Source organism: Alosa pseudoharengus, unplaced genomic scaffold (assembly GCF_046254945.1).
Source record: "Alosa pseudoharengus isolate Yale_2024_CS ecotype anadromous, Long Island Sound unplaced genomic scaffold, YU_APseudo_1.1 YU_APseudo_1.1_scf_6, whole genome shotgun sequence".
NCBI classification, from domain to species: Eukaryota; Metazoa; Chordata; class Actinopteri; order Clupeiformes; family Clupeidae; genus Alosa; species Alosa pseudoharengus.
The window spans coordinates 23,282,124-23,300,039 of record NW_027468848.1 but is presented as its reverse complement, the minus strand read 5'-3'; the positions used below and the strand labels follow the sequence as shown (position 1 = coordinate 23,300,039).

The following is a 17,916-nucleotide window of genomic DNA, read 5'->3' as shown; positions in this document are numbered from 1 at the left end:
TGTGCTCCAGGTAGGGGGTGACGTGTTCCCAGAACACCGACCGTATGGACCACAGAGCAGTAGCACAAAACCAATACGTCTTACAAGGCGAAAAGGCAGAAAGGCTAGATTCAGCGCTAGCTATCAAGGTAATCTCTCTGATCTAGAAAATATGATTAGACAAATTAGGAAAGAAACTGACCAGGAATTGAATCGTAATGTTAAACCAATTACTTTGCAACCTACTCTTGAATTAAGATCACCTGAAAGCGTGGAAGTGAATGAATGTGTTGAAGCAGATGTTGAACAATGTGCAGGATTACTAAACCAGATCACCCTGACCTCAGAAATACTTGATGATAATTGCCATTGAATGTAAACTGTTTGTGTAACCTCTGGAAACTATCTGTAAACCTGAATGTGATGTATTGTCTCCGAAATGTAACCCGGAGAAGTATGTTAATGCGTGTCATCTTATATTGTTGGTTAAGATCAGTGACTTCTAGAATGTATTAGCTATGGTGAGAATATTCCCAGCTATATTCCCAGTTACCGTGAGAATATTCCCAGCTATATTCCCAGCTAACGTCAGAATATTCCCAGCCCTCGTGGGAACTTCTAGAAGTTTCTAAACTGTCGTGGGAAAATAGGATTGATTTGTCTCAGGAATGTGTGGGGGAGGTCAAGTCTACCTAGTATAAATAGGGGCTGAACTAAACGATCGGGGCTGCTTCTTCTTTTTTCCTTCCTTCAACTCGCTGGGTTTTTGCTTTATGATGTCGCGTGTGGTTGTTAGAATTCGTCCTCCGAAATTCGTTGAGAAGCAAAGTGTTGGACATCGTGCCAGGCTGAGTCGCGGACCGAAACTCCGTGGAACCTGTTGCAGATATCAGACCTGCTACTCCGACAGAGAGTGACTGCAGAAGACAATCAGCTGACTTTTTCCCTTTTTTGAGGACTTACTTTTTTTCCGTATATTCTCTTTTTCTCCATTTGTGGATTTACTATTTTTATTGTAATCTCTTCTCCATTTGTGGATTTACTATTTTCCTATTTTGTGGATTTACTCTTTTTATATTTTCTACGACATTGTAACCTGCAAGTGGATATTACGCCGCATTTTGTTATCATCACCAAAGTGCTGAAAAGTAAAGAACTTATTTAACCTTGGCATCTAATTCTTCAAGCAGTATTTTTGTCTTTTCTTGGTCTTTCTACGAATTCCAGCAGGAGGGTAAGATAACTTGTCTCTTCTGTGGTTATTCATCTGTCTTTTCTAAGACTTGGGTCAGCGTGACTTTATACTGAAGGACGGTAAGAAGGTCTCCACTCTTATAAAACCTGAGCAAGATAGCCTATAACCTGTGTCTCTAGATAAACTCTAGGGTCAAACATCTTCGCACGTTAGCCAACTGTTCGAGACCTAGGCGTAGTCGCTCCTTATTTCATAAACATCTCAATAAATCCACCACGGAAGCCTGATCAACTTCCAAGGGGGATATTTAAAAATAGGAGCTTTAGGTTATCTGCGCCGCAGAGGGAAGTCGTGCGACTGCACTCGACAGTAGGTCCCTGCTATCTACAATTACCTCCAGGGAGGTATCGTAGGTTTTAACTGCTTAGGCCTGGGGTTACGTCTGAGAAACGGCTGACGTTGACTAGGTTCTGGGGGTTACCTGCAGGGGGCAACACAAAGGGAACAAACAAGCCTGAGGAAGAAGAGACGCCTGAAATGTTTTCAGATAAACTTAACAAATGTAAGCAGCACACCACATTGACTTGACGTATTTTTACTGATAAGTCTTGACATGTTGTATGTCCATGTAAAGTAAAAAAAGAATCATCATTTTTAACAAAATAAACATTATTATTAACATTATTACTAATGTGGCGAACTACACATGATTGTAGCAAATGTTTTATAGCTCTGGTGAGTGTTTTTTTTTTCCGTTTGTATGTGTGTGTGTGTGTGTGTGTGTGTGTGTGTGTGTGTGTGTGTGTTCTTGTTCTCTCTCTATGTCTGGTCTGTCTGAATACATTGATGCTATTGGTATTCAGGGCTTGAAAGAGAGAAAGATAAAGGTAGAGTACCTTTGACATGCCTTTGCCCCCCCCCCCCCATTAAATAACAGATATACATACAAATGTGGAAATGTTTTGTGACCAACCATTTTTCTTTCTCTTTCCTGTAGTTGACTGGATCAGGCTGGTCCTGATTGGGAAGACTGGAGTTGGAAAAAGTGCCACAGGAAACACCATCCTGGGAAAAGAGGAATTTAAGTACGGCTGTCTCCAATGAGAAGATCAGAGCAGAGATTGGGAAATGCATCACCATGTCCTCACCAGGGCCCCATGTGTTCCTGCTTCTGATCTCCGTGGGACACTTCACCAAAGAGGAGAAAAAGACAGTGAAGATGATTCAAGAGACATTTGGAGAGAACTCCAGAGCAGAGGAGAGATTCTTGAAGATGAAGACTGTACCATTGAGAAGTACATCCAGACAGGCCCAGCTGCTTTGAAGGAACTCATTGAGGACTGTGGTGGCTGGTACCATGTCTTCAGAAACAAAGAAAAAGACAAGGGTCACCAGGTTAGTTCTCTCCTGGAGAAGATTGACAAGATGATTCACCAAAATGGTGGAAGCTTCTACACCACAGCCATGTATGAAGGAACTGAGAAACAAATCAGACAAAGAGAGATTAAACTCCTTCAAGAGAAACTGGAGAAATTGCAGATTGAAAAGAAAAAACATGTAGACGTAGGAGAAGGTCTTTGGTGAGCTCTCCAAAATTCAAGGTCAGCTGCGTGAAATAGCAGAGAAAGCTCAAGCTGAAGAAACTGCAAAAAAATTACAACCGCCTGAAAAGAAATGTGTTATTTCATGAGAACTAACACACATTTAATTTAGCCCTGATTTATCAAAACATAAATGAAAGGCTTTTATAGTCTACTGTGTATTGCTAATCTATCTTTTTATTATGCTTTTAAAAAAATAGGCCTAGTGAATTATAAGGGGGAAAAACAAGAAAAGTAATAACATTTATAATTTACCATACAAATGCTAAGTCATTCAATTTATTACATGAGACCGGCATATATTAAAATGTGTATTACAATGCAATAAATACAGATTTAGTTTACTGTTTACTGTCCTCTGCAACGACTGCTTTTAACTACTGAATAAAGTTATCATTTTAACCTCACAATAATTTTGTCACATATATTACATCGCCCTCATATTTTGGCTGTGATACATACCATCATCATGACATCACCTAGAAATGACTTTTGTCAGAGACTTTCTAATGTGGAGACACAGCACTCAAAAAATACTCCATAGAAATGCATGGGGCTAGTTTGTCACGCCAATATGGCCGTTGTCTACACATAATCCACCCCTTCCTCGGCAAAACGTCGACATGTGAATACATTGAGCCAATCATGTGGTGTGATGTGAATACATTGAGCCAATCATATGGTGTGTTGTGAAGACATCGTGCCAATCATGTGTGATCTCGCCGCTGGAGCAAGATTGGTGTCGTGAAGCCTTGCGCACGCGCAGTTCGACCCAAAGACTGTGCCCGATGAGTGCCCATAAATCGTTGGTATATGGCCGCCGAGTGGAGGGACTTGCCTAAAAGGACTTTGCTTTTGTTTACAGTGAAGAATGATTTCAAAACATTAGGCATTCAGTACCATAGAAAATAAATAAACACAAACAACATACAATTTACATTTTTAAAACAACACAGTTATTTGTAGACAGAGAAGAGATTAGGAAATGCATTGCCCTGTCCTCACCCTATGTGTTCCTGATTCACACAAGAGGAGAGGGAGACGGTGAAGATGATCCAGGAGATCTTTGGAGAGTATGTGTTTGAGGAAACAGAAGCAAATATCAGAGAAAGAGAGATGATACTGTTCTTGTGTCTTGTGTGTTGCTGTTGGTGCTTAAGTTGATGGATCTGGGTCCAGAGCTCAGGCAGATGCAGGGGAGAATGATAATCTACCTGCTGTACTCAGACCAAAAATCCACATGTTCGACTTTGAGAACCAGCGACATCAGGCTGTAAGTCTTCTGAATAAAATAAAGAGAATACTAGAGGAAAACAAAGGCTTCTATCCCAGGGATGTAGAACAAGATGGCAGTCCACAAAAATAAATGTTTGAAAAGGCTTTCTTAGTGGGAACAACTCAGCCAGAGCAAGAGGAGAGGCCTGAACTATTTTCAGATATACTGAACAAATGTAAGCAGAAAACCATGCTAACTGTCTTGTATTGTTACTGGGTTGTCTGGACATGAATTATGGGGCTGTTCTGCACGTCATGATTTATATCACAGCACACATCTACTCATAGACAGTTTACGTGCTGTATTCCATGCAATATCAGATGCTGACAGACCAGAAAAATCTAAAAGAAAAATATATAAAGGAGTGACAGAAGTGGTTTGTAAGGAGATGAGACTTGAAGGTAAGACTTCACAATCTTATGGTAGGCTCTGATTCTCAGTTGGAATTAATTTATTAACCATCATAATGTTGTGGTTTTCACCTTACTTGGCTGGTGTACTTAAATCCTTTCATTACTATAATAGCCGGCAAATGACCATGGAAGGAGTGGTATGGTAAGAATATCTTACTGAATCTGACTAATAATTGAGGCGAAGGTTAATGTATGTTGCATAATACAGATTTTCTCACATTTTGTATAATGTTTTTGTATAAATAACACACACAGATTGTACCACATGCCACAGTGATTACGTTACAGGACAGTTGAATTGTTTAGGTGTAGCACCCTCTAGTGGCTACCACAAGGAAAGTTATGGGCAGTTCCAGAGGTGGGACCAAGTCACTGTTTGGCAAGTCACAAGTAAGTCCCAAGTCTTAACAGTCAAGTCCAAGTCAAGTCCCAAGTAAATACAGAGAAGGCCAAGTCGAGTCCAAGTCCAAGTCCCAATCTTTTTCAAGTCCTGAACAAGTCATCAGGTACTCTTCACTTAATAATGCCATTATTAGACTATCGATCATAATTTTAGCACTTCCATCTAATCCACAGTATTTTTTGTTTATAAATACAGATTAAAATATGTTCAATGTTTCTGTCTTGTCATCTTTTACGACATATGCATGTGCATACCTGTGTAATATACACATGTGCATACCTGAGTAATCTGTAAACGGATAGCTACATAACACTCAGCACAGCTGCAAATATATATATATTGTTTTTTCAAATTGCGGAGCCCACTGTAAGGATGAGTAATAATTTGACTGATGGCAGTTCACTGCGCTAGGCCACAGATTTGCCTGCAAACAATTTATTAGGCTGTCTGGCAGTGGCGACTCATAAGGGAAGCCAAGGTCAACACTTTTATATTATTTAAAAGATAATAATGACAGTAATTTTGTTTTAAAGTATTCATTTCTTAAGAAATACTACACATTTGATGCTGTTTATCTCATTTGTAAATGGTGCACTGTCACTTTAAGCCCATTGTGTCATTGTGTGCCACTGTCCACACGTTCTCATAATGATCTTTTTTTACCAGCTCTGTTCAAATATAGCCTATGGCTAGTACACAAACTCAAACATTGTTTGTGCCACATGTATAGCACAATATTAACAATGATAAGCATGATATTAAGTTGGCACAAACAGCTTTCATTCCCTTGGAAAGAGAAGCATGTATGACATGATGCTTGCTTGACATTTTCTGTTTGCAATTAAAAGTGAATTATGAGCCTGGTAGCCAGTAGCCACCTAGCTACAGTAGCTGAGTGAAATGCGTTTCAATCGGCATATGTGCTTCATGTAAATAAATTATTGAATACTTCAAGACTCACCAGTTCCATTACACAAGGCAAAGACAACTCTTCATAATATTCTTGTCCACTTTCCAAATCACAGTGCAGCTATGTCATAGTGACCTGGATCTCATAGTTTATAACATTCTACTGTCTGCTATTCCAATGGATGCATGCCCATTATTAATCCTTGGCGATTTTAATATTCATTTGGATAACTCGTCTGCAATTGACTTCCTGTCCTTACTCTCCTCATTTAATATCACACGTGTCCACAGTCCTCCTACTCACAAGGCTGGTAAAGATCTTGATTTAATTCTGGTACGTAACTGTAATACAGACAACGTTTTGGTTAATCCATTACATGTATCGGATCATCACTTTATCAGATTCTCTGTGCGTCTCCTGGATAACCCAGCAGCTCCTCCTCCGATAATTTCGTTCCGGCGTAATCTCAGAAGCCTCTCAAGTGACCATTTTGCAACATTAGTAACATCTGCTTTACCTACTCCTAGCTCATTCTTGACACTTGAGGTTAATGACGCTACAAAGACTCTCTGCTCTACACTGGCATCTTGTCTGAATGCAGCATGTCCTCTTTCCTCAAGACCTACTCGTTCTAAACCTCGCCATCCATGGCTGACGAACAGTATAGTCTCAGTACGAAAGGAACTTAGAGCTGCTGAGAGGAAATGGCGTAAATCCAAAGATGGAAATGATCTTAGTAACTACCAGTCTTTGCTGTCATCCTTTTCATCCACTGTTACACTTGCAAAAAAGGCATTCTATCAAAGCAAGATTGAGAGCGCCACTGACAGTAGACAACTTTTTTCTACTTTCAAATCTCTCCTCAATCCTCCACCACCACCATCAACTACTTCACTGTCAGCAAATGACTTTGCAACATTTTTCACTGAAAAAGTTGCTAAAATAAGTGCTCAGTTTGATGCTCCTATAAGGAGGGCTTTGCCTTGTGTTAGTATGACCCCATCATTTGACTCTTTCTCTCCTCTTGATGAGGAAGCAGTCTCTCAATTGCTTCAGCGATGTCGTCCAACAACATGCCCATTAGATCCTGTCCCGTCCACTCTTCTACAGTCTATCTCACCCGCTGTTCTACCAGCAGTCACACATGTATTTAATGCTTCTCTCAGTTCTGGAATAGTTCCTTATTCTTTTAAACAGGCTAGGGTTACACCTCTGCTAAAGAAAAGTACACTTAATCCAACTGAGGTGAAGAACTACAGACCTGTCTCCCTTCTTCCTTTCTTGTCAAAGGTTTTGGAGAAAGTGGTCTTCAAGCAAGTTTGTGACTTTCTTCATCAGAATAATCTACTAGACCCTATGCAGTCTGGTTTCAAGAGTGGTCATTCTACTGAAACTGCTCTTCTGTCTGTGACTGAAGCATTGAGAGTAGCTAAGTCCTCTGCTCAGTCATCAGTATTAATTCTACTAGATTTATCTGCAGCCTTTGATACTGTTAACCATGACATTCTCCTATCTATACTATCTGAACTGGGAATTTCTGGAAAAGCTCTTGACTGGTTTGAATCTTACCTTAAAGGGCGTTCTTTCAACGTGTCTTGGCAGGGACAGGTATCTAAGTCTCATGCCCTCACCACAGGTGTGCCTCAGGGATCAGTATTAGGACCCTTGCTTTTCTCTATTTACACCACTTCCTTAGGTGATACCATTCGCTCCCATGGATTTGACTATCACTGTTATGCAGACGACACTCAACTTTACCTGTCTTTCCCACCTGATGACTCTAGTGTTTCCCACCGGATTTCTGCATGCCTTAAGGATATTTCAGCCTGGATGAAAGATCGGCACCTTCAGCTTAATCTCTCAAAAACAGAGTTTTTGGTGTTTCCAGCTAAAACAGCTATTCCCCAACAGATTAACATCCAGCTTGACTCAACTTCACTGACCCCAACTAGATCGGCACGAAACTTGGGCGTTGTAATTGATGACCGACTTAACTTCTCTGAGCATATAGCTTCTATTGCAAAATCATGCCGGTTTATGCTTTACAACATTAGGAAGATCAGACCTTATCTGACACAAGATTCCACACAACTTCTTGTTCAGACCATGGTCATCTCTAAGCTGGACTATTGTAATTCACTATTAGCTGGCTTACCCGCTTGTGTAACAAGATCATTACAGCTGATTCAAAATGCTGGAGCACGCCTGGTCTTCAATCAGCCAAAGAGGACACATGTAACTCCTCTCCTAGTTACTCTCCATTGGCTCCCTATAGTAGCCAGAATTAAATTTAAATCTCTCACTTTGGCCTATAGGACACTAACTAGATCTGCTCCTAGTTATTTTAATTCAATAATCAAGCCTTACATCCCCAACCGCCCACTGCGGTCTTCTGGTGAGCGTATGTTGTGTCGACCAGTCATAAAAACTGGGTCTAATTCCAGACTCTTTTCTTCAGTGGTTCCATGTTGGTGGAATGAACTGCCCAGTGCTCTCCGTTCCTGTGGTAGTTTTGGGTCGTTTAAGAGGGGTCTAAAGACATTCCTATTCAACATATACTTAGTTGTTTAAGCGCTTATGTGTTATGGTTTATATAATGTTGTTTTATTTTAATTGGGCTGTTAATTAATTTGACATTATTGTTTATTATTGATATTCTCCTTAATGTAGTCTTAGCATGTTATTGTTTTTATATTATTGATTGAATTGACATTATTGTTTTATTATTGCCTTTCCCCTTTTTTACATTGCTTTTTTATTAGGCTATTGATTGAATTGATATTATTGTGTACTACAACTATTCTCCTTACTATATTTGACCTAGATTTTAATCTGTTCCCTGTTCATTTTTAAATATTATTATGTTGTTTTGTATTTATATGTCGCTTTGGACAAAGGCGTCTGCTAAATCCATAACCATAACCATAACCATATAACAGTAGGCTAGTGAGAACCGGATAAATTTGCAATCTCCTCTAATCTCGTATTTGTTGCCTTCACGATTTCCTTTTATATGTTTCTTATATTTAAAAGAAGATATCAATCATCATCAATGACAAGCCAGCTGGAACCTACTCATTCCCTCTCGTGCGTGCTTAGATGCGTTGTCAATTAATGCAGTAGCCTAGCATAAGTTCAAGTTGGATCTTAATGGAGAGGACTCGAAAAGTATCAACTTTATGTAACATGCTGTTGGTGCTTTTTGACATTAAACGTTCTCTAACAAGAGTGCAAATCAGTTTGCTACTAGTGATTGGCTAAATGTTGGTCCTTCCTCTGTCTCTTGGTGCCCTACACACAGTGCTTAACGCGTGTAGGGGTAGCGGCAGCAGTTCGAGACATGTCCAGTCATCACAAGTCAAAGAGGCAAAGTCCGAGTCAAGTCTCAAGTGAATAGTATTCAAGTCCAAGTCGAGTCGCAAGTCATGCCGAATTTTATCAAGTCAAGTCTGAAGTCATTAAAATCATGACTCGAGTCTGACTCGAGTCCAAGTCATGTGACTCGAGTCCACATGTCTGGGCAGTTCCTTGTCCTGTACACAATCAATTTTTTATGACAGCAGTTTGCAATTTGGCAAAGAAATGCCTGTAACCATGCCCATAACTTAGCAAAAAATATGAGAAAACATAACGAGAGAAGAAACAAGGGATTCTAGATAAACATGGTTCTGGGTCAAGACTGCACAGACTGCTGTAGTGTTCATGTTCTGTATGTTTTTCTTTTTGCTCTTCTCAACTTAACAGTGTCAGAAAGACTGTGACCAATCATTTTTATTTTTCCTTAGTTGACTGTGTGAGGCTGGTTCTCATCGGTAGAGGTGGAGTTGGAAAGAGCGCTACAGGAAACACCATCCTGGGAAAAAAAGAATTTAAGTATTTTTGTTCAGGACAGCCAATCACAAAAAAATGTAAGAAATGGACAACAATGATAGATACCAGAATGCTGCAGGTCATTGTTTGATGTCATCTGTTTGGTACAGCAGTCTCACATGACAATAATACGGAGGAGATTGGGAAATGCATCACCATGTCCTCACCAGGGCCCCATGTGTTCCTGCTTCTGATCTCTGTTGGACGCTTCACCCAGAGGAGAGAGACATAGTGATGATGGTCCAGGAGATCTTTGGAGAGCACACCAAAGCCTACACAATAGTGGGCTTCACTAGAGGCGAGCTTCTGAGGGAAGAAAACATTGGCATTAAGGAGTACATACAACAAAGTCCAGCTGACCTGCGGGCACTGATTGAGGACTGTGCTGGCCAGTAACATGTCTTCTGTAACAAAGACAAAGCCTGGGGAAGAACCACAAAAAGATCAGTGAAATAGATAGCTAAGTCTTGGCTTAGTTAGCCAGGATTCACAGACCAGCAGAGAAAGCTGAGATACGAGCTGTGGTTAAAGAACCAGTTGGATATGTTAATAGTTTAGTTTAGTTAAATAGATGATTAGCAAAGTTCAGCAAACATATGTTATTTGAAATGCCTGGATAAATAAATTCATGGTAAATAAAAGTTTTTTGTATGGCATTTCACTATATTAATGTTTCACAGTTCATCAGGATTTGACCTTAAAATTATGGCTTCAAACTCAATTTGATTATATGACATATGATAAGGAGAATTGTCGCTCTGTCAAAGCCCAGTACTACTGCACTTTGGTGTTTGGTGTACCATGCAGACACATGGACTGTTCTGGCTACTCATTTAGAGCAATATTTTAACATGCAGGGCAGTTTAATTGATTTTCATGGAAACCTATCCATTGAAAAAGTGTGCCCAAATAGTTAACAAAATGCAGTCGTGCTAACACAGCCTCTGGATCACTTCTCGGCCTTATCAGACCGCAAGAAGGCCACATCCATGCCAGCTTTATCTTAGACCCATGTGACCCGTGATTCGTCTGTCACTGCCCGTGTCGGCTCCAGGCACAGCCAACAAAAAGGCAGTTGCCTACTGCGCAAAATGACAGGAAACCACAGGAGAGTTTTTAAAAAGTTTCAAAACTGTGCTTACTCATATGTGTGGCTATAGTGGAGTACAGGGCAACTACAGTTTAAGACCTGCTGAACAGAGCGACAGGATATCTAACCAACTAAATCTATGATCTGCTGTGCAGGGGCTGTTCTGCACATCATGATATACATCACAGCACACATACAGATAGACATCTTACTCATAGACACAGTTTGCGTGCTATATGCCATGCACTATCAAATACTGACAGACCAGAAAAACCTGAAAGAAAAAAAAAACATCTAGAAGACAGAAGCGTTGTGCCCCTTGAAGATAGATGGGCACATGCCCACCCAGATTATCTCGACGAAAATGCTATTTTGATTAGTGTATTACTGATATCTCTATAATTTTGCTGTTGTGGTGATTTTATACAGAGTCAAAAATTAATAATTGTGGGGGGCACTGTGGCACAGCAGGCTACAGCGCCCATACCATGTACAGTACGGGTCCGAGTGCCCATGGGGACCCAGGTTTGAATCCGACCTGCGGTCATTTCCCGATTCCCACCCCATCTATCGCCCCCACTTACTTCCTGTCACTCTTCACTGTCCTGTCCAAATAAAGGCAAAAAATTATTGTTATCATGTAATATATCATATCTCATGAAATCATACATGCCGTTCCCTAAAATATTGTGCATGTTATGTAATCTAAATGTTGCTGCAAAACTTTGTCAACAACATTCTTTCATTTTCTAGACGTTCACTCAACAGCAGACACAATCGAATAGATCAAATTTCACCACAGTCTTTGGTAGGCTGTTCAAGACTGAGGAGCATATATATAGGAGTGACACAAGTGGTTTGTAAGGACATGAGACTTGAAGGTAAGACTTCACCATCTTATGGTAGGCTCTGATTCTCAGTTGGAATTAATTTATTAACCATCATAATGTTATTGAAAAACACTAGTGGGGTGGTGTTAGTGGTTAAGGAGCTTGCCTGAAAAGGTAGCCTGAAATGCATGACAATGCAAAGCATCTACTAAATATATAAATATAAATGTAAATGTAAATTAATGTTAGAACATAAAATTACTGTGCATCCAGGCTATATGTTATGCATAATCCACAACTCATATTCTGCTGCCACAGCATAACAATGTACATAATATATCATAGACTACTGCGTACAATTGAGGCTGCCTGTACATGTAATCAGCAGCAATCAAAAAACAGGATATCAATCAATCAATCAATCAGATTTATTTATATAGCACATTTAAACATGATTTGCATCAACCAAAGTGCTTTACAGAGACCAGTGGGAAGCAAACATATAACATATAACAAATAAGACAGAGGCAAGCCATACAAAAACACATCATAAAGCAGACGATACAAATACACGAAAGAGACGACAGTACAAGCAGGGCTCCGGTCAAGATGAATCGGGAAACGCTAGAGAGAAAAGGTATGTTTTGAGTTGGGATTTAAAAGAGTCAACTGAAGGGGCGAATCTGATGGAGGTAGGGATGCTGTTCCACAGTTTGGGGGCTGCGACAGCAAAGGCACGCATCCTGGGTTCTTACAGAAAACTCCAACTGGCATGACTGGGTTTATCAAAACTGGGATAAAAGCTTGTCTGGGTTACTGAAATTGGGGAACATGATGTCACATAGAAACAATATACTTTAAAACTCAATCGTTGCTAGTATACTCAAATTCATGTGAATGTAGTCTTTGGAATGTCATTGAAATGTTGGATTGACAGGTAGAACAATACTGGCTATCAACTGATCTAACCGGCTTTTGTTGTTTGTATTATAGACGACAAAGGTTTCTGAAGGGGGAAAGCCATCAACATCACAAAAAAGTAAGCTACACTAATAAATACTTTATTACGTAAAAACTGTATAAATACAGTACTACGAAGAATGTGTCTGTGTGTGTGAACATCATGTCTAAATTTCCAAGTAAAACATCAGACGCCCTAGCTCATTTTTTTGTGTATTTTCTAAGTCCATGAAATAAGACTTGAAGCTGCAAAGTTTATGTCTTTAAGCTGCTTCTTTTCCCATGTCAATAATGGTTAATTGTCTTAGCAGAATTCAAACTTGCATAAAGAGCACAGTGATCTTTGTCCTTTCAACCACATAATGTACATAAGCATATTGACATTCACATGAAGCAGACAGTACACCTTTTCTTCTTCACACGTAAATCTTATCATGATCATCAGCATTCATTATAACAAAAGACAAAATGATAAGAATCACGCTGTGAGTCTACTCAAGATTCATTCTTGCACTGACCATTATGTGTTATTCTTGCAATGTTGTATTCTTGTGAAAATAAAAAGGATATTTTTCAGTAACTGAATGAATGCTGCATGCATTTCTAAAATAATAGGCTCATTAACTGGTATAATCGGTTTGAATAAACAAAGGAGGCCAGGGCCATTTATTATTACCATCTTTATGAAAGGGGACAAACATTTTCATGACCTATACATTGGGGCTTAAATTAACATATTTCAGTGCTTTGGAAAAACACCACCAAGCTTCGCATCTGTGAACGCCCCAATCAAGTTACCCAATAATTTTAATAGGAACCTCTGTGAGCTCTCACGGAGGTTCCCATTCACACCAATGGGCAACATGGCATACACAGTGGTATACAAAGCTTTGGTTGAAAATCGGCCTGCCACTTATGTTACGTAAATTCCCTACTGCAGAAATTGCAGAGAACAATACTCCTGTCAGCAGTTCCATCTGGGCGTTTTTAAACATAAATTGCATTCACTGGACCAATAAGCGCTTTCTCTGCTTCAGTCACTGTGGCTAGAAGAACTACACTGGGTCAAAGGTCACTATGGTCACTATGGAAAGGTCACTAATGTGACATTCATGTCTGTTAACTGCCCCACATTAAGACCATTCTTTTGGATACATTTGATTTGTTTTCTGCTCTTAATTGAACAGTGTCTAAAGCTGGAGATGCATCAGCTGCGGGGCACAGACAGGACCCTGAGGAGAGATCAGAAAGGGAGACTTTTCGGTTTTCATCTAAACTCAACGCATGTAAGGACTTCTAACATTTCGGCAAGGTTTTTGATGAATCTTATATCAGTGGGGTTTTGCAGCTTACACAGGGAAACATGATTTCCTATTGCAAATACTGATATTCAAATATCCCCCCCCCTCTCTCTCTCTCTCTCTCTTTCTCTCTCTCCCAAGGGCTTGAACGAGAGAAAAAACATTCAGGTACTGTATCACAGCTTTAAGTACTGTATAAGTCTGCAAATGTTTTTAATTAAACATTTCCTCTAAACAAACAAACAAACACAATTAATCTGTCTCTTTTAGTTGACCGTGTGCGGCTGGTCCTGATTGGGAAGACTGGAGTTGGAAAGAGTGCCACAGGAAACACCATCCTGGGAAATAAGGAATTCAAGTCCTCTGCCTTAATGGTATCTGTCACAACAGAGTGTGAGAAAAGGACGGCAATAATTGGTTCAAAAATGGTGCAGGTCATTGACACTCCAGGCCTGTTTGATACATCTGTCTCCCATGAGAATATACGGGAAGAGATTGGAAAGTGCATCACCATGTCCTCACCAGGACCTCATGTGTTCCTGCTTCTGATCTCTGTTGGACGCTTCACCCAAGAGGAGAGGGAGACAGTGAAGATGATCCAGGAGATCTTTGGAGAGTACTCAAAAGCATACACAATCGTGGGCTTCACTAGAGGCGAGCTTCTGAGGGAAGAAAATATTGACATTAAGGAGTACATACAACAAAGTCCAGCCGCCCTGCGGGCTCTAATTGAGGACTGTGGTGGTCGGTACCACGTCTTCTGCAACAAGGACAAAGACACACAGAAACATCAGGTCATGTCTCTTCTGGGTAAGATTGACAGAATGATTCAGCAAAATGGAGGAAGATTCTACACCACTGCCATGTTTGAGGAAACAGAGGCAAATATCAGAGCAAGAGAGATGAGATTGTTACTGCAGAGAATGGAAGAACTGGAACAATCAAATACTGACAAAGATGTCGCTTTTTTAGTCAGTGAAATATCCAAGATCAAGCAGGCACTGGAGAGGAAGCTTAGGAACTTGCGTGATAATGGTCTCCGAGAGAAAGACGAAGACATGAAGAAACTCGAAAAGTTACGAGCCAACCTCGAGATGAACCATGAGAAAAAGATCAATGAAATGGATAGCAAAATCTTTGCTAAACTTGCCAGTGCCCGTAACGGTATTCGCAGAAAAGCAGAGAGAGCGGAGGCAAAAGCTGTAGCCAAAGCTCTGAAGCAAAACCAGAATAATTGCACCATATCATAATACTGATTAGTCTTAGCTATACTGATTGCAGTACCTGTAATTAGGCTACCTCAGGCTATTCAGCTCCAAATATTTTGTTGCATTGCAAATTTCAATAGTATACCTAATTGGTTATTGAAAGACATTTTTGCAATATATGTGACATATTTGAATAGTGACAACTTTTCAAAATGCTACTGAAAACAAATTGTTTGTGAATATGAAGGGAAGAACGGAGAATCAAGTGATGAAAGTTTTTCCAAGACTTTCATGTTATTGCCCTATAACAGGGGTCGGGAACCTTTTTTGCCTGGAGAGCCACTTTTACCAATTTTTTTTTTAATCTCAGAAGAGCCACATAAAGACAGTTACAAGAAAAAGTTTAGATATTTAACGTACATTAACTTTCATTCAACAGAGGATTTTTTAATACATGTTCTACTAGTTTTAAAAGTAATGTGCAAGTAACTTGAAATGTAAAGTGGAATGACAGAAGTATAGGCCTTAGGCTTCCCATGTAGGCTAAACACCACCCCCTATTTTCCCAGTGTTCTTTTGGTAGGCCTATGCAAAGTAACATCATAGTTTACAACACAACACTCAATTTTCATGACATGACAAGTCATTGGTGAAATTGAACATTAGGCCTACTGTACCAGAGATTAGATTTGGTGATGGCCTTGGAGTCTGCATGGCTGGCTCATATTCAGTGAGGTGAAGTTTCATGCAAGAATTGAGGCTGTCATCATTTAAGGGCAACTCCACGCAAAACTGTCATATATCCATAATGCCAACTAATTGTGTTGGCATTATAGATGTGACAGTTTTGCGCGGAATTGCCCTTAAACGTGAGCGCAGATTTGTCTTTATATTTTTCATATGTGAGAAAGATTTCTCATATGCAAGTGGAACCGAACGTTGCAGTGTGCGATATATAAAGGCCAGTTCATTTCGCATTATGGAAACTTCCCCATTTCAGGCGCTTGTGGTCGCGCTCACAAGCTGTGGTCACTGACGTTTCCTTTTGGACATTTTCCTTATCTAGCCTACAGCAAGCGCACACATAAAAATTAAAGGGGAACACATTTTCTTTGTTTTGGATACAACCAGAGCCCGTCTATTAGACATTCTCTGATACAACGCGTTTTTCATATCTGTAGTAGGCTACATCTACGTAACCGTGAACTTCAGCGGTAGAGAACAGACATGGGATGGATTAAACTACATGAACATATATTATATTTCGAACACTATTTTAACATTTTGATTTCAGTAGGTCCATTTTTAATTTAATACAGTACCAAAATTATACATGACTTATTGAGTAAACATTACATTTAGCAGACACTTCTTGACCAAAGTGACTTACATATGTCAGCTATATTACAAGGGATCACATTGTCCCCGGAGCAACGTGGGGTTAAGTGCCTTGCTCAAGGGCACAATGGTGGAAGCCGGGAGTTGAACCGACAACTTTCAGGCTACTGCACGCTAGCCCAGCTCCTTAACCACTACACTACCACCGCCCCAAATGGCAGGTTTGTCCGAGAGCCAGATGCAGTTCCCAAAAGAGTTCCCGACCCCTGCCCTATAAGCTAAAATTTCAATAAAAATACATTTTCATAGTGGTGAGCCATGCAAAACTCATCATAGTCACTCTGGGCCCTAGAAGTAGGTCTAACTAAAGTTTATGTTAGCCTGGGTTTTCCCATGCTGCCTTACGCGCGCAATTTTATTCACGCTGCTAGGCAGCCTGGATTCTATGGACTTTGTTTTCACCTCACAGAACGGAGGGAGGGCAGCAAAACGATGACGACACACCAAAGCCGTTATGAGCTATGTACAGACGCATTTGGTAGACATTCGTAGCGCCCAATAAACAGCTCTGGGCATTCGTAAACCACGTTTCAAATACGAGAAAATGAATGTCTAGTTCCCAGACCCCATCTCAATGAGATGAGGTCTGACGTTAGCCAGGCTAAGCTTATGTAATAATGAGACAAAATCCATTTGATAATTTTAACACCATGAGTAAGAGCTTAACCACAAACATTTATGATTTAGCTCAACACTTCCACATGCCACACAATAGCTATAATTCATGCACAAGAACACAAGACTGCCAGTCAGGATATACCAAGTGAAAATTAATCTGATTTGGTCGCTAACATCTGCTCACATCGCATGTAGTTAATATTAGTTGAAAAACATTGGTTTTACCCTTGTGCCCTTTATATATTACTCTTCACTTATGTAGGAGTAAGCAAACTAGAACAGTCTAGCAAAACCAACCAACAGTACTTTTGCTAACATTCCCTTATCCCTTAGGCTAAAAAGGGGTAACGTAACAAATTGGGGGCTTGTCCGGGATGAACTCAGGACTTGTCACACCCAAAGAATGTCCTACCCTTAGGCTGTTGTCAGCTGTATATTTATGTTTTTGTTCCATCATCCCCATAATGACATCATAGAGATACTAGGATTATGTGCTTCTTGGAAATATTTTGATGCTTCAACTGCCATAATGTTGTTACCAGTGGTTTGGTAGTTTAGTTGTATATTTTTACCCCTGTTCTTGAAATCGTTTTGAATGCTAATGTCTTTGATTTAATTTTTTCAATTATGATTAGTGAGCAACTGCTATTTGGGTTCTGGGATTCATAAAGGAATCTTAAATTGTCATGGTGTCTTAAATTACTTTTTCATGGTATATTATACAATGTGGCTAAAAAGAGAGACAACTATAACTTTATATTGTATCATTGCTTTAAGTATCAAATATGCAGTGGTGTTGTGTCTACATGGAAAGCAAACTGAGCTTTAACCGAATCCTATTAAAAACACACAAAAAACAATTCT

The 17,916-nt window shown here is 39.8% G+C and overlaps 1 protein-coding gene and 1 pseudogene across 1 annotated transcript in view; both read left to right on the top strand.

Moving 5' to 3' along the window:
- Positions 1-17,916, top strand: part of LOC143105508 (tripartite motif-containing protein 16-like) — a 175,893-nt gene that overhangs the window by 79,138 nt on the left and 78,839 nt on the right. The gene's annotated exons all lie outside the window — the stretch shown is intronic.
- Positions 1,436-17,739, top strand: LOC143106397 (GTPase IMAP family member 8-like; annotated as a pseudogene).